The sequence below is a fragment of the Schistocerca piceifrons genome, chromosome 2 (genome assembly GCF_021461385.2).
Source record: "Schistocerca piceifrons isolate TAMUIC-IGC-003096 chromosome 2, iqSchPice1.1, whole genome shotgun sequence".
In the NCBI taxonomy this organism is placed as follows: Eukaryota; Metazoa; Arthropoda; class Insecta; order Orthoptera; family Acrididae; genus Schistocerca; species Schistocerca piceifrons.
In genome coordinates this window covers 157,472,887-157,491,615 of record NC_060139.1, presented here as the reverse complement: position 1 = coordinate 157,491,615, position 18,729 = coordinate 157,472,887, and positions in this window count along the sequence as shown.

Genomic DNA, 18,729 nt, shown 5'->3' with positions numbered 1-18,729 from the left:
GATGGTATGTCGCCAGACTCATATATTCTACACACCAACTTGAATAGTCGTTTTGTTGCCACTTCCCCCAATGATTTTAGAAACTCGTATTGAATGTTATCTAGCCCTTCTGCTTTATTTGGATATAAGCCCTCCAAAGCGCTTTTAAATTCCGATTCTAATACGGGATCTCCTATCTCTTCTAAATCGACTCCTGAGTCTTCTTATATCACATCAGACATATCTTCAACCTCTTAGAGGCTTTCAATGTATTCTTTCCACCAATCTGCTCTCTCCTCTGCATTTAACAGTGGAATTACCGTTGCACTCTTAATGTTACCACCGTTGCTTTTAATGTCACCAAAGGTTATTTTGACTTTCCTGTATGCTGAGTCTGTCCTTCCAACAATCATATCTTCTTCGATGTCTTCACATTTTTCCTGCAGCCATTTCGTCTTAGCTTCCCTGCACTTCCTGTTTATTTCATTCCTCAGAGACCTGTATATCTGTATTCCTGATTTTCCCGGAACATGTTTGTACTTCCTCCTTTCATCAATCAACTGAAGTATTTCCTCTGTTACCCATGGTTTCTTCGCAGCTACCTTCTTTGTACCTATGTTTTCCTTCCCAACTACTGTGATAGCCCTTTTTAGAGATGTCCATTCCTCTTCAACTGTACTGCCTACTGCGCTACTCCTTACTGCTGTATCTATAGCGTTAGAGAACTTCAAACGTACCTCGGCATTTCTTAGTACTTCCGTATCCCACTTCTTTGCGTATTGATTCTTCCTGACTAATGTCTTAAACTTCAGCCTACTCTTCACCACTACTATATTGTGATCTGAGTCTATATTTGCTCCTGGGTACGCCTTACAATCCAGTACCTGATTTCGGAATCTCTGTCTGACCATGATGTAATCTAATTGAAATCTTCCCGTATCTCCCGGCCTTTTCCAAGTATACCTCCTCCTCTTGTGATTCTTGAACAGGGTATTCGCTATTACTAGCTGAAACTTGTTACAGAACTCAATTAGTCTTTCCCCTCTTTTATTCCTTGTCCCAAGCCCATATTCTCCTGTAACCTTTTCTTCTACTCCTTTCCCTACAACTGCATTCCAGTCGCCCATGACTATTAGATTTTCGTCCCCCTTTACATACTGCATAACCCTTTCAATATCCTCATACACTTTCTCTATCTGTTCATCATCAGCTGGCGACGTCGGCATGTATACCTGAACTATCGTTGTCGGTGTTGGTCTGCTGTCGATTCTGATTAGAAAAACCCGGTCACTGAATTGTTCACAGTAACACACCCTCTGCCCTACCTTCCTATTCATAACGAATCCTACACCTGTTATACCATTTTCTGCTGCTGTTGATGTTACCCGATATTCAGCGGACCAGAAATCCTTGTCTTCCTTCCACTTCACTTCACTGACCCCTACTATATCTAGATTGAGCCTTTGCATTTCCCTTTTCAGACTTTCTAGTTTCCCTACCACGTTCAAGCTTCTGACATTCCACGCCCCGACTCGTAGAACGTTATCCTTTCGTTGATTATTCAATCTTTTTCTCATGGTAACCTCCCCCTTGGCAGTCCCTTCCAGGAGATCCGAATGGGGGACTATTCTGGAATCTTTTGCCAATGGAGAGATCATCATGACACATCTTCAATTACAGGCCAAAAGTCCTGTGGATACACGTTACGTGTCTTTAATACAGTGGTTTCGATTGCCTTCTGCATCCTCATGTCGTTGATCATTGCTGATTCTTACGCCTTTAGGGGCAATTTCCCACCCCTAGGACAAGAGATTGCCCTGAACCCCTATCCGCTCCTCCGCCCTCTTTGACAAGGCCGTTGGCAGAATGAGGCTGACTTCTTATGCCGGAAGTCTTCGGCCGCCAATGCTGATTATTTATCAAAATTTAGGCAGTGGCGGGGATCTAACCCGGGACCTAAGACGTTTCGATTATGAATCGAAGGCGCTAACCCTAGACCACGGGTATAATGCGATTGATAATATATCACTCATATTCTTATGTCCACGCAGAATCGGAGAGGAAAGGAATATGTGAAAAACACTGATAAGGAGAAGTCACAGGATGATAGGACATCTGCTAAGACATGAGGGAATGACTTCCATGGTACTAGAGGGAGCTGTAGAGCGCAAAAACTGTAGAGGAAGACATAGATTGGAATACGTGAAGCAAATAATTGAGGACGTAGGTTGCAAGTGCTACTCTGAGATGAAGAGGTTAGCACAGGAAAGGAATTCGTGGCGGGCCGCATCAAACCAGTCAGTAGACTGATGACAAAAAAAAAAAAAAAATTCTTATGTCCTGCAAGAGTACAGCTTGGACTCTCCCTTATGATGACTCATACCCCAGTCTTCTTTGTCCTCCATTGCCTAGCCCAGACTGGTCCACCATAGTTAGATACCGCTATTGCCTAAGTTATCGATTTGTAGCATATCTATTTTCGGTTTGATGACATCCAATAACTGAAGGCTCATGCATTTTGTGTTCCATATGGGGAATGAGTGAGAATTTTTTCGAAGTCTTAGCATACTCTGCCGTTTCCTAATACTTTCTGCTTTCGCATCATACCTCGAAGCACTGTTATGGATCTTCGCTCTACCTCAGTCAAAATTGAAGATTCTCTTACCGGGACGCCTCGTTACCAATTGTGAAAGTATTTTTTGACAAACGTATCATAAGCTTGTACACGTAGTACCAGACGCCAGGTTCCTTGAGATACTACCTTCCTCTTCGTTCCAGACGTTCGTCATCGAATGTACGTTTGGGTCCTCCCAAGATGCTATTAGCACTAATTTCAAACTGCAATTATTACTGGTCCCAGTGCTTTCTTTCACGGCCGAGCTGTTTAGTTAACCTCTGGTGATGACAATACATGCATATTAAAATCATTTGCAAATGATTGAAGACATCGTAGCATGCAAAACGAATTATGGCTGTAGAAAAACAATTCTGGGACTGAAAGTAAGAGTATACCACGATGAATTGTTCTTAGGCAGTCATTTCGCATGACACTGATGAGCGGTGTATTCATTGTCATTGCTTACACTACCAATTACCACTGGTGCAGTAGTGCTCATGAATGTCATATTATCAGAGAACTGTTGTGAAATGATAGGACTCATAAGATTCAGTAGGAGACGCTCCAGGAATGGGGCTCTTCGTGAAAGACATCCATATTCTCATAATTCTGATCCTTGCATAGCAATAGGAAAAGTATTTTACTTCAGCAAAAATTCATCTGCCTTAACGCTGACGAGTGTAATATTACAGACATTCACACTTGTGTATTAGGATGGCGATTATTGTCCTTTCCACGGACCATTACAGAATAAAACAGAAACGAGAACGAGAGAGTGGCGTGCTATGTGCATTCGCCCATGGACCGTACGGTGCTCTAAGTAGTGCAAACTGATATGAGAGGAATATGTGCTGCTTTAACCTGAGTTTCAAAATCTAGTTAAGTTGACGCCACTCGACCGCCGACTGAGTTGCTTCACAGATACTGACTGCATGGCAAAACACCTGCCTTCCTATAGCGTCACTAGAGTTTCGACTCATTAACTTCCTACTTTTGTTCCACCGTCGCCAATTAGACACTTTGGGATGCAGCCTCGTGGCTAAATTTCTGTGCACCATATCTGTATTCTGACTTCCGTGCTAGTTAAAGAACTGACCAGTGAGACAGCGCAAACATAATCTATGGACACAGAGTCCGCACCGTTTGAGTTAATCAACTAATCACAATCCGTCCTTAGGGCATAAAAGTGGGAGCCTCGGAAATTTAAAACTTTGCCTCTGATGACGTTGTTTGAGGCGGTCATCGAAAGCTTGAGATTTTATTCCAGGTTGAAGGGGCAAGTGAACCGAGAACTTTTTATTTAAGAATTCCATCTGTGGAAGACATAATAACTACTGTCCAGTGAAATTTAGATAGAAATTAAAAAGGTTGCTTGTGGCAGCATAATTTTAGTTAGACCGTATCTATTAATATAGGAACGTGAATATCCAATACCCAGCTTAATAGCATTGCTTTTGGAGTAATTCGCAGAGAATGTTCTCCAAACTTTAGCGTAGAGTATTGGAATACCTGGGAAACGTTATTTAACTAACTGATGTGTGACGAAAGTGTGAATACATCAGCTTTCAAATGAATCTTCAGTGCATCGTAAAAATATCATAGACCACATTCAACAAAAGCCTTCAGGCTGTTCTCTTTGGAACGTCGTATTTGTGCTCAAGACGTGGCAGGCGATTGCCAGAAGTTAAATATCGTGGCGTCACTTGTAGTTTCACTCGAGACAGTACTGCATCCCCAGTGTAACGGACCTTCCTTAGATCTCGGCAAACAGCTCAGCAAGATATACAAATTTGCCTTCAATTTCAAAAAAATCTTTTTATTGGAATCAACGGCGGTTTCGTGACATGACAGCCACATCTTCAGGTCAACATCTTGATGTAAATATATAGCCATTATTTTCGCCCACTAGCGTAAGAGCATAGCCTTAAATGTAGTTAAACGTACATATTTCAGGTCATACGAGGATCAACACTGGGGATATATGGAAGACACAACTTCCTCGTCAATTTGGAATGAAGACTAAATCGACAAGTGACATTATGTCGAAAATTAAAGCTGCAAAGCAAAGATCCAGTACCCGATTAATTGCTAAGGCACAAATAGAATGCGGTGTGACTAAACATGAAACCACGCAAACATTGTGCAGCTAAACAGCAAGTTAAAATAGGACCAGGAAGAAATAATTCACCAAAAATTATACCATGATGGTGCAATTGTCAACTAGTTCGAAAGATAAATACTGGAAATCAGTGAAAGGTCCAGTGGTGGATTTTCCACTACACAAAAAACTGTAACTCGAAATAAAACAACAGTGGTGAGCGTAAGAACTAACAGTAAAAATGATGAACCCAGGTGAGAAACTCGACCTCACAAGGTCCTGAGCACATCACATCAAACGGGTAAATACTAAAGGTACGAGCCTAACCAGTTAACTAAGTCAAGCGATTGCGCCATAGGCAAGAGACATGAACACGAAAGGCTCTGTATTGGCCAAATCAAATTCCGGAAAGAAAATTGTGTTACTTCCTTGCTATTATTAATGTAAGGACGTGATTGGTTACAGTAACAAAATAATTATTACTTAACAAAATGAATAAATCAGTCTAAACCTAAAGATAAACAGGAAAAGTACATTAAAAAAGGTTAAAAAGAGCAGAGATAAAGTCCAGCAGTAAGATCCAAGGTTGCAGTGCTTGAAAATCAGTAGATGTGGATGTGCGACAGCAAGAACATGATAATAGAGTTAATGAAAGAGGGAGGGCAATTGGTGTGGGTGGAGGATGACCAGTCTTCGCAGACTAGATTCGTTCATTATTACCCAATACCCTACCTGCTCTGTAGGGGGCCAATTTGACAATGGCAGAATACAATGAGATGGCAACTGATAAGAAATTAAAGGCAGTCATTAAGATTTACAGGGCTTGTGCACAGGAGAAAAAGAACTGACATGAAAAAATTAGTATTAAACTACATAAAAGAAGTTTGAGGATTATCTGGCACTAATTCTTCATGTTGACAAAGATAAAATAGCGGTAATTTTGAGTGAGAATCGGTATGTGAATAAGGTGCAGCAATTTTGTACTGTTAATCCAATAGTGAAATATACTACGAATTTCGCTATTATTTGGCTTGTTTAAAAAAAGAACTTTGTCAACACTAATGTTTTTCCAAATGTTTTTAAGAGAACAAATATGATTCCCTTTGAACCCAACAACTTCCAAACAACGCACAACGATTAAGATACATCAAGAAAATATAGCTATTGACAAACTCTCCAACTTAGGCACTTCTCTGGGTGCACATCTTGCATGTATTGTAGCCACAAGTCTGTATATTATTGTTCTGGTAAAAAGGATTTTGGGCACTGCTGCCCTCAACCTAAAATCTTAGACTGGTAGACCAAATGATGAAATCATTGATGTCCTGAAACTGTTGTATTTAGTTCTGAAAACTAATTGTTTCAGTTTGGCAATAATATTTACCTATAGAAACAGGGTTTATCGATCGAATCCCACTAGCAAAATCTTTAGCCAACATTTTCATGCCAATCTTTGATTACTATGTCATGACCTATTTCCCATCACAACCCAATTAGACTGTGACGTGGTGTAGATATGTAAATGATATTTTGCTGTTACATGGTGGGACACACGGAGTGCTGTCAATTTGTGGAACAGTTGAATTGTTTACATGAGAAAATACAGTTTATCATGCAGCACAGTGAGATAAGGAACTTTCCTTACTTAGGCATTTGGATTACTTGACATGCTACTAAGATATGTTTTGACAAATATAGGAAGGATACCATTACTGACGTAGTCACTCATCCTGTTTCCAAACACTTACTTAAATATAAAATGTTTGCTTTTAGGTCAGTGCTGTACAGGTTACATAACTCCCTCTGTCGAAGGATACTTTTGATAGTATCAAATCATACAGTACATAGCCTACACTACTGTTAGCGGAGACAATGTACTGGAGGCTGGTTTCGTCAACAATGATAATAGAAGGATCCTCGAAAAGCAATAAAATAGTCATACAACTATAACGTTGATGAATGCAATAGCTAGTAAAACTTGGCATAAAGTGCCCAACTTTGATGACATCCCTGAAAACGTTTGCGAACAGTTAGACACAAGAAGTATAGAACCTGCCTTTTTTTATACACAGTAATGTTTGCAAAAGTTAAACACGATTTATTTATTTATTTATTTTGAGTCAGAAGTCTTCCGACTGGTTTGATGCAGTCCGCCACGGTACACAGTAATATTTGCAAAAGGTATACATGATTTGTTAATTAATTAATTTGTTCATTTTTTGAGTCAGCAGTCTTCTGACTGGTTTGATGTGGCCAGCCACGAATTCCTTTCCTGTACCAACCTCTTCATCTCACTGTAGCACTTGTAACCTACGACCTCAGTTATCCACTGGATGCATTCCTATCTCTGCCTTCTCTACAGATTTTACGTTTACAGCTCCGTCTAGCACCATAGAAAATATTCCCTGATGTCTTGAGACATATCCTATCATCCTGTCCCTTCTCCTTATCAGTTTTCCACATATTCCTTTCCAGAACATCTTCATTCCTTACCTTAAAAGTCCACCTAATTTTCAACATTCGTCTGTAGCACCACATCTCAAATGCTTAGAGTCTCTTCTGTTCTGGTTTCCCCACAAACCACGTGTCATTATCATACAATGATGTGCTCCAAACGTACATTCTCAGATATTTCTTCCTCAGATTAAGGCCTTTGTTTGATACAAGTAGATCTGTCTTGGCCAGGAATGTCCTTTTTTTCTGTCTCACTGATGGATCTTTCATTTGTTAGGTATGCGACCTTCCAGACTTGGCATGTCGAAATTCCATGGAAACATCTTGATCGCTGAAGACTTTATCGATGACGCGATTCGAATCGTCATCATCAATTAATTGTTAAAAAATTAACACAAAAGAAAAGTTAGAAAAGCTAATACATAATAAATGGAAGGCCAATGTAACACCAGGAACGAAGTACATACTAAGTACACATATACTTAGGAAAACTCACATAGGTGAGCAATACAAGGAAAACGTAAATCTCATTTGCAATTGCCTTTAGGCGTATTTGTAAAAGGTGTTATTTGAAAACTTCACATACTACACTGAGGATAAATCGAGGACCGTGTTATACCAGCTAAGACTTATTATATCAACAATTATATCAAATTATGCTGAAACCTCCTGAATATGTTTCAGCATAATGAAACTTTTGTAAATATATTCAAGACGTTTGTCTTGATCTTTGAAATCAACGCCATCTGGCACCAGGTTGATATAATACGGTCCTCGACAATGCTGTTTTCGGTCTAGTATGCAAAGTCACCAAATAATATCTTTTGCAGACACGCCTAACAGCAATTGCACATTAGACTGTACGTTTTTCTTGCATTGCCCATCTGTGAGGGCTTTCCTAAGGATATTGTATGTACTTGTAGTTAGCACGTACTTCCGCTCCCAATGTTACATTGGCTTTGTAGTTTTTATTTATTAGCTTCTCTAACTTGTCTTTTGTAAAAGTTCTGCCACTGTTGTTTGATGATGTTGACTCGAAACGTGACAAATAAATTTCTTAGCAATCAAGTCATTTTCATAGAATTACTACACGCCAATTCCTTTTATGCCATTGAAAATATGCTCTCGACGTCCTCTTTGCTTCGTCCGTCCTCGAATATTTTGCTAGCTAGATAGTAGAATCCCTTAACTTCATTTACTTCGTGACCATCAAACCTGATGCTAAGTTGCTAGCTGTTCTCATTTCTACTACTACTTCTTACTGTTGTCTTTCTTCGATTTACTCTTAACCTATTTTCTATACTCATTAGACTGTTCATTCCAATCAGCAGACCATGTCCTTGCTCATCACTTTCACTCAAGACAGCAATATTGGTCATCGGCGAATCGCATCACTGATATCCTTTCACCTTGACTGTTAATTACACACATCCAAAAAAGGTTTGCATCACCCCGATTCCCCAAACTCTTGGAGATGGAAGTTGAATGTGGATATTGTATGACAGACACTGTCCCTTTGATTGTTCAAAGATATCAGTAAACCCGCCCAAAGATGTAAACAACAATGCATGGGCAGCGCCTATTACACGGAGGGGGTCCGACAGCCGATCAGTTCCAGTGATTCCACCAGGAAGGAGGTACACGGCTCTTTTTGACTGTAGTTCAACCATGCCTAGACGGTCAGTACCGCGGTTCGATCGCGTCCGCATTGTTACTTTGTGCCAGGAAGGGCTTTCAACAAAGTAAGTGTCCAGGCGTCTCGGAGTGAACCAAAGCGATGTTGTTCAGACAAGGAGGAGATGCAGAGGCACAGGAAATGTCGATGACAACCCACTCTCAGGCCTCCCAAGGGCTACTACTGCAGTGGATGACCCCTAATCACGGATTTAGGCTCGGAGGAACCCTGAAAGCAGCGCCACCATGTTGAATAATGTTTTTTGTGTAGCCACAGTATTTCGTGTTACGACCCAAACTGTGCGCAGTAGGCTGCATGATGCACAACTCCTGACGTCCATCGCGAGGTCCATCTTTGCAACCACGACAACATGCAGCGCAGTACAGTTGTGCCAACAACATGCGGAATGGGCCGCTCAGGATTAGCATCACATTCTCTTTACCGATGAGTGTCGCATATGCCTCCAACCAGACAATCGTCGGGTGACATTTTTGAGGTGGCATTATGTGGCGCCGACGTACTCCACTGGTGGTCTTGGAAGGCGCCGTAACGCCTATGCGATACATGTACGCTATTCTCCGACCGATAGTGCAACCATATAGGCAGCATATTAGGGAAGCATTCGTCTTCATGGATGACTATTCACTCCCCTATTGTGCACATCTCGTGAATGACTTCCTTCAGGATAACGACATCACTCGACTAGAGGGGCTAGCAAGTTCTCCAGACATGAACACTATCTAACATGCCTGGGATAGATTGAAAAGGGCTGTTAATGGACAACGTGACCCACCAACCACTCATTGGGATATACGCCGAATCGCCGTTGAAGTGTGGGACAATCTGGACCAACAATACCTTGATGAACTTGTGGATAGTATGTCGCGATGAATACAGACGTGCATCAATGCAAGAGGACGTGCTGCTGGGTAATGGAAGTACCGGTGTGTACAGCAATCTGGGCAACCACCTATCAACGTCTCGCTGTGTGGTGGTACAACATGCAATGTGTGGTTTTCATGAGCAATAAAAGGGGCGGAAATGATGTTTTCGTTGATCTCTATTCCAATTTTCTGTACAGGTTTCGGAACTACCAGAACCGAGGTGATGCAAACCTTTTTTTGATGTGTTTACATTCGAGAACTTTTCTTTTATTTGTGTCATCGTATCTTCGATGTATAGATAGGACAGTAGCGAAAGACAATTTCCTTATCTTACAGCCTTTTTAATCCTAGTACTTCAATCTTGGTTTACCATACTTATTATCCCCTCTTGACTCTTGTATATATTGTATATTACCCGTCTTTACCTACAGATGACTGCTGTTTTTCTCAGAATTACGAATATCTTGCATCATTTTACATTATCGAACCCTTATTCCATGTCGACAGAACCTATGAATGGGCTTTGATTTTTCTTTGTCTCCCTTCCATTGTGAACCTCAACGTCAGAATTGCCTCTCTGGTACCTTACCCTTTCCTAAAGCCAGACTGATCATCATCTAACACATACTCAAGCTAATTGTCCATTATTCTGTATGTTATTCCTGTTAGCAACTTGGGTCTTCGATAATTCTCGCGCTTGTCAGCTCCTGCAATCTTCGGAATTGTGTGGATGATATTTTTCCCAGAGTGTGACGGTATGTCGCCAGACCCACATATTCTACACGCCAACGCGAATAGTCGTTTTGTTGCCTTTTCCTCCAATGATTTTAGAAATTCTAAGAATGTTATGTATCCCTTCACCTTTATTTGGTCTTAAGTCTTTCGAAGTTCTTTTAAATTCTGATTCTAATACTACATCCCGTAACTCTTCTAAATCGACTCCTGTTTCTTCTTCTTTCACATGAGACAAATTTTGCCCCTCATAGAGGCCTTCATTGTACTCGTTCCACCTATCCGCTCATTCTTCTGCATTTAGCAGTGGAATTCCCGTTGCAGTCTTAATGTTACCACCCTTGCTTTTAATTTTACAGAAGACTGTTTTGACATTTCTATATCTTTTCGATTTCTTCACTTTTTTTTTTATTTAGCCATTTCGTCTTAGGTTTCCTGCATTTCCTATTTATTTCATTCCTCAGCGACTTGTATTTCTGTATTCTTGAATTTCCCTGAACATTTGTGCACTTTCTTTTTTCATCGATCAATCGAAGTATTTCTTTTGTTACCCATGGTTTCTTAGCAATTACCTTATTCGTACCTGCGTTCCTTTTTCTGACTTCTGTGACTGCCTTTTTTAGATATATCCATTTTTCTTCAACTGTACTTCCCACTGGATATTCCTTATTGCTGTATCTACAGCCTCAGAGAACTTCAAGCGTATCTCGTGATTCTTTAGTACTTCTACATCCCAATTCTTTGCTTATTCATCCTTCTTTACTAATCTCTTAAACTTCAGCCTAATCTTCATCACCACTACATTGTCATCAGATTCTCTACGTCTGGGTAAGCCTTAAAATTCCGTATCTGATTTCGAAATCTCTGTCTGACCGCGATATAACTGAAATTGGGCCATGTGTGGGAAACTTACGTAAAATTTTCGTATTGTTCGTCTTTGTACCTTTCTGCTGGAATCACTGGTTGTGTAGAGTCTAATCAGAGAGGCTTGTGGTAAGAATGTGGTCCGCGAGGCGGCCTGATTCGGACAGCTAAGGGGTCAAGGGTTGCAGCGACACAAGGAAGGTGGCAAGCGAACCGTGTGCTGGGAGCAGCCCCTATACGTGGTGGAAAACAACTTGGGCACACCTGGAGTGACGACGCGGCCTAGTTGTAGTTGAGAGAGCCGTTGCTTGGAGAACTGTAATTTGGAAGGGAGCATGAAAGAGCTCTTCGGTTGCACAATACTGGTATTGGCCGTAGAAGATCGGCGGTTAAAACACTGGTTGGAGGTCTGTACAGCCGTCAAAATACTGTCCCGCGCACTGTTGCATTTACACATTGGTACTGGATAACTCCACATGAGGTTGAGTGACTTTATTATTAAGTACTTCCACATCTTGGTCTTGTAATTGTTCGTCTTCCTAAATTGTAATTGTGTCTACATCTACATCAACATCTACATGATTACTCTGCAATTCACATTTAAGTGCTTGGCAGAGGGTTCATCGAACCACAATCATACTGTCTCTCTACCATTCCACTCCCGAACAGCGCTCGGGAAAACGAACACCTAAACCTTTCTGTTCGAGCTCTGATTTCTCTTATTTTATTTTGATGATCATTCCTAACTATGTAGGTTGGGCTCAACAAAATATTTTCGCATTCGGAAGAGAAAGTTGGTGACTGAAATTTCGTAAATAGATCTCGCCGCGACGAAAAACGTCTTTGCTCTAATGTCTTCCATCCCAACTCGCGTATCATATCTGCCACAATCTCTCCCCTATTACGTGATAATACAAAACGAGCTCCCCTTTTTTTGCATCCTTTCGACGTCCTCCGTCAATCCCACCTAGTAAGGATCCCACACCACGCAGCAATATTCTAGCAGAGGACGAACGAGTGTAGTGTAAGCTGTCTCTTTAGTGGACTTGATGCATCTTCTAAGTGTCCTGCCAATGAAACGCAACCTTCGGCTCGCCTTCCCCACAGTATTATCTATGAGGTCTTTCCACTGAAGTTGTTCGTAATTTTAACACCCAGGTACTTAGCCTTGAGAATTGTACTATTTATCGAGTAATCGAATTCCAACTGATTTCTTTTGGAACACATGTGGATCACCTCACACTTTTCGTTATTTAGCGTCAACTGCCACCTGCCACACCATACAGCAATCTTTTCTAAATCGCTTTGCAACTGATACTGGTCTTCGGATGCCCTTACTAGATGGTAAATTACAGCATCATCTGCGAACAACCTAAGAGAACTGCTCAGATTGTCACCCAGGTCATTTATATGGATCAGGAACAGCAGAGGTCCCAGGACGCTTCCCCGGGGAACACCTGATATCACATCAGTTTTACTCGATGATTTGCCGTCTATTACTACGAACTGCGACCTTCCTGAAAGGAATCACGAATCCAGTGCTGAGACGATACCCCATAGGCCCGCAGCTTGATTAGAAGTCGCTTGTGAGGAACGGTGTCAAAAGCTTTCCGGAAATCTAGAAATACGGAATCAACTTCATATCCCCTGTCGATAGCGGCCATTACTTCGTTGCACAAAAACAATGTTTTCTGAAACCATGCTGATTACGTATCGATAGATGGTTCCCTTCAAAGTGATTCATAATGTTTGAATACAGTATATGCTCCAAAACCCTACTGCAAACCGACGTCAATGACATAGGTCAGTAGTTCGATGGACTACTCCTACTACCCTTCTTAAACACTGGTGCGACCTGCGCAATTTTCAAATCTGTAGGTACAGATCTATCGGTGAGCGAGCGGTTGTATATGATTGCTAAGTAGGGAGCTATTGTATCAACGTAATCTGAAAGGAACCTAATCGGTATACAATCTGGACCTGAAGACTTGCCCGTATCAAGCGATTTCAGTTGCTTCGCAACTCCTAAGGTATCTACTTCTAAGAAACTCATGCTAGCAACTGTTCGTGTTTCAAATTCTGGAATACTCCATTCGTCTTCCCTGGTGAAGGAATTTCGGAAAATTGCGTTCAGTAACTCCGCTTTATCGGCACAGTCGTCGGTAACAGTGCCATCGGCAGTGCGCAGCAAACCGTATTGACTGCGTATTGCCGCTTGTGTACTTTACATACGACCAGAATTTCTTCAGATTTTCTACCAAATCTCGAGACAATGTATCGTTGTGGACCCTATTAAAGGCATCTCGCATTGAAGTCCGTGCCAAATTTCTCGCGTTTATAAATTTTAGCCAGTCTTCGGGATTTCGCGTTCTTCTGAACTTCGCATGCTTTTTCCGGTGCCTCTGCAACAGCATTCGGACCTGTTTTGTGTACCATGGAGGATCAGTTCCACATCTTACCAGTTTATGAGGTATGAATCTCTCAATTGCTGTTGCTACTATATCTTTGAATTTGAGCCACATCTCGTCTACATTTGCATAGTCAGTCCGGAATGAATGGAGATTGTCCCTTAGGAAGGCTTCTAGTGACACTTTATCCGCTTTTTTAAATAAAATTACTTTGCGTTTGTTTCTGGTGGATTTGGAAGAAACGGTATTGAGCCTAGCTACAACGACCTTGTGATCACTAATCCCTGTATCAGTCATGATGCTCTCTATCAGCTCTGGATTGTTTGTGGCTAAGAGGTCAAGTGTGTTTTCGCAACCATTTGCAATTCGCGTGGGTTCGTGGACCAACTGCTCGAAATAATTTTCGGAGAAAGCATTTAGGACAATCTTGGAAGATGTTTTCTGCCTACCACCGGCTTTGAACAAGTATTTTTGCCAACATATCGAGGGAAGGTGGAAGTCCCCACCAACTATAACCGTATTTATTTGTTACGAGTCTCAAATTTTCTCTGAATTGTTCAGCAACTATGCCATCGGAGACTGGGGGTCGGTAGAAGGAGCCAATTATTAACTTAGTTCGGGTGTTAAGTATAACCTCCACCCATACCAATTCGCACAGAGTATCTACTTCGACTTCACTACACGATAAACCACTGCTGACAGACACAAACACTCCACCACCAATTTTGCCTAATCTATCTTTCCTGAACACCGTCTGAGACTTCGTAAAAATATCTGCAGAACTTATTTCAGGCTTTAGCCAGCTTTCTGTACCTATAACGATTTCAGCTTCTGTGCTTTCTATTAGCGCTTGAAGCTCAGGGACCTTCCCAGCACAACCACAACAATTTACAATTCCGACTGTTCCTTGATCCAAGAACGTCCTGTATTTGCTATGCACCCTTTGAGATTGCAGCCCACCCCGTAATATCCTGAGGTCTTCTAACCTAAAAAACCGCCCAGTCCACGCCACACAGCCTCCGCTACCCGTGTAGCCGCCAGCTGAGTATAGTGAACCCTTGACCTATTCAGCGGTACCCGAAACCCCACCACCCTATGGCGCAAGTCAAGGAATCTGCAGCCAACACTGTCACAAAACCGTCAGAGCCTCTGATTCAGACCCTCCACCCGGCTCTGCACCAAAGGTCCGCAGTCGTTTCTGTCAACGATGCTGCAGATGGTGAGCTCTACCTTCATCTTGTAAGCAACACCGGCAGCCTTCACCAAATCAGATAGCCGCTGGAATCCAGAGAGAATTTCCTCAGATCCAAAGCAACACACGTCATTAGTGCTGGCGGCACCCTGTGCTCTTCATGGCATCCGGAAGGACCCATTCCACATCAGGAATGACTCCACCCGGAATGCACACGGAGTGCACACTGGATTCCTTCCCTTCCTTAGCCGCCACATTCCTAAGGGGCCCCATTACGCGCCTAACATTGGAGCTCCCAACTTCCAATAAGCCCACCCTCTGCGATTGCCCGGACCTTGAAGGCTGAGGATCATCCTCTGAAACAGGGCAGGCAGCCGCATCTGGCTCAGCCAGAGACAGTACCTGAAACCTGTTTGTCAGACGCACCAGGGAGGCTTTCTGATCAGCCTCCGGGGACGTCCTTCGCTGCCTGCCACGCCTTGGAACGACCTCCCAATCAACCACCGGCGACAGCTCAGCCCTACTGCGGGCAGCAAACGAGGCAACCACAGTGGCAGACCGATCTGGGGACAGACGGGACGAGGTTGACATCCCCGTGATACCCAAGTCCGGCTCCCCACAGTGGTATCCATTGGCAATAGCCTCAAGCTGCGTGACCGAAGTCAGCGCTGCCTGCAGCTGTGAGCGAAGGGATGCCAACTCAGCCCTCATCCGAACACTGCAATCACAGTCCCTGTCCATTCTAATCGATGTGTCTGCTACGTAGGGCGCCATTAGATCCATTATTTCGTAACTGGTCATTCGTTCGTTTTAACTGTTCAAGTTACAACGTTGTCATTGAGTTTGGCCCCTTGTGGGGACCATTATTTGGTATGTGCTTGGGCGACCAATTGTAATCGATTTCTGTTTCAGGTCTTATTAAGCCATTTTAATAATGTGCACAATAATCATCTTGAGTTGTTGCAGTTCTTCTTCTTACGTCTGTGCTTGTTATGAAAATGGACGAGGAAATCCGCCTTATGCAATATACCTTTTCAGTTTTGTTTTGACCACACATGTTTCAGCACCTTTTTAGCTACATTCAGAGCTTTTTTTTAATTTTCTTACTTACATGATGTTATTGGGCATCTATGTTGGTAGCTAGTCTGCTGCACAATCTACAACTTTTCACTGCTTTGATGTTGTAGTGCTTTCTCATATGTTGTTGGCGAGGTGAAAAGGCTGATTTCGTGACCTATGGTCGCTTGACATTGCACTTTCTCCGATTATTCAAAACATAGGCAGTTTTGCTGGCGAAAACCCGTAGAGCGTTATTGTCTTGTTTGTTATTCAATCTTCAGTCTCTTCGCAGTCACCTCTCGGAGATCTGATTGGGGGACTATCCGGAATCGTTTGCCAATGGAGAGATCTTCATAACAATTTTTCAGTTACAGGCCACATGTCTTGTTGGTATACATTATGTCTTTATGCATGATACTTGTACGGAATATATTGCCACGAGGTATGTTCCATTACCTATGATAACTGCATCATGCAGTATATTGGACATATGGGTAGAGCGTTTCTCATTAGGTTCTAGTAAAAAAAAGACATGAGAGTACCTAACAACTACAGTTAACATTATGCACTAATATATGGTTATGTCTTTATATCTACATGATCACCTAATGAGATAACTATAATGCCACGAAACCGGTGGCGAGTCCAATAACAAGAATTTTCCTTCACCTGAAACGGTTTCCAATTTCCAAGATGCATATTTGCACCTGTCGTTGCCCTGGGTACACAGGATGGACAGAAACATTCTGAAAAGTTTTTTGCCGGGTTTATTGTGCTGACAAATAATTTTTACGAAAATAATTTGATACGCTGCGCCATTTCCGATTGAGTCAGCCAGTCCGACGCGCGTGAAAATTCAAGCACCCGGCCAGTTACAGTATTAGTGTGGTGGTGTTGGTGGTAAGTCCCTATGGGACAAAACTGCTGAGGTCATCGATATACAATTAGTGTCAATCATTCTCACAGAGTAGATGATAGCGCAGGCGACTTCTCAGCCTTTGGCTTGTGTTCGTTCCTTATTACCGTTCTATTTACAATTTTAGTATCGCTCTCTTACTCGATTTAAGGAAGCCAAACGAATAACACATCTGGCGACGCAGCCTCTGGCGGGGCGTTTGAATTTGCATGCACAGTGGCCTCACTGGCTTACTTTAATACGAATTAACTCGCAAACTGCTCAAAGAATCGGATTTTTCCTTAACAATTGTTTCTCAATGATATCTACTTTGCAACACCCTAACAATATTTTCTGACTGTTCCTGATCACTTCGTATAACCTTTTGCATAATGGCTATTGGTTTACAAGTGCTACTTCCTTTCAAATGTGTTTGTTGCCCCCGTTTTATCTATGCTGAAATCGACTATCAAACTCTCATTTTGTTTCAGTATTTTTTCATATGTTGTGTCACTTCTTGGTCTGGAGCATTTAATTGCCTTGTGCCAAGGCAGCAAAATGACATCATAGGGACAGAAGTGTCATCATTGCGGTGGCCGTGCGCAAAGAAGTTAGAAGACATGTTCAGCGTGCAACAGTACTTATTCGGGAAGCTGATAGCGCAGAAAAAGTTAGCCAGTCATCTACCAAGCACTTCGCCTCCTGTTGCAACAACCTGTGCTGGGGCCATATGTAGATGTCTTAGCACACACACTACTTGGTCTCCCTCTACGATTATTAAGATATAACAAAAGCTACTTAGAATGATGTCCTCGCACTGGCTAGTATTTACACATGGTAAACCAAATAAGAAATAAAGTAACTGATCTAGCAGACCAAGCAGACTCTTCACAGACAACGACGAACGTAAGTAAGCCAAAGGTTTTAGATTAGATTAGATTAGTACTTGTTCCATAGATCATAAACACGACACTTCATAATGATGCGGAACATGTCAGGTTAATAAAGGGTGTCCATACAAGATATTACATTACACAAAGTATTACATGACGCTTAATATTTTTAATTTTTTTGTGGGGGTTGAGGAAATTACCCACTTACTACATCCAAAAATTCATCTAATGAGTAGAGGGAGTTACCATTAAGAAATTCTTTTAATTTCCTTTTAAATGCTCTATGGCTGTCAGTCAGACGTTTGATGCTATTGGGTAAGTGACCAAAGATTTTTGTGGTAGCATAATTTACCCCCTTCTCAGCCAAAGTTAGATTTAACCTTGAGTAGTGAAGATCATCCTTTCTCCTAGTGTTCTAGCCATGTACACTGCTATTACTTTTGAATTCGTTCAGATTGTTAATAACAAATTTCATAAGTGAATATATATATTGGGAGGCTAGCTCTTCAAATAAGTGTCTGCGGTATGATCTTGGATGAGCTCCAGCCATTATTCTGATTACACGCTTTTGTGCAATGAACACTCTTTTGCTCAATGATGAGTTACCGCAGAATATGAAGCCATACGAAAGCAGAGAATGAAAAGAGGCGTGGTAAGCTATTTCACTCAGATGTATATCGCCAAAATTTGCAGTGACCCTAATAGCATAAGTAGCTCAACTCAAACGTTTTAGCAGATCCTCAGTGTGTGTTTTCCAGTTCAACCCCTCATCAATGAATACACCTAGAAATTTTGAATATTCTACCTTAGCTGCCGATTTCTGATCGAAGTCTATATTTATTAATGGTGTCATTCCACATACTGTGTGGAACTGTATATACTGTGTTTTGTCAAAGTTTAATGAGAACCCATTTGCAGAGAACCACTTAATGATTTTCTGAAAAACATCGTTTACAATTTCACCAGTTAATTATTGTCT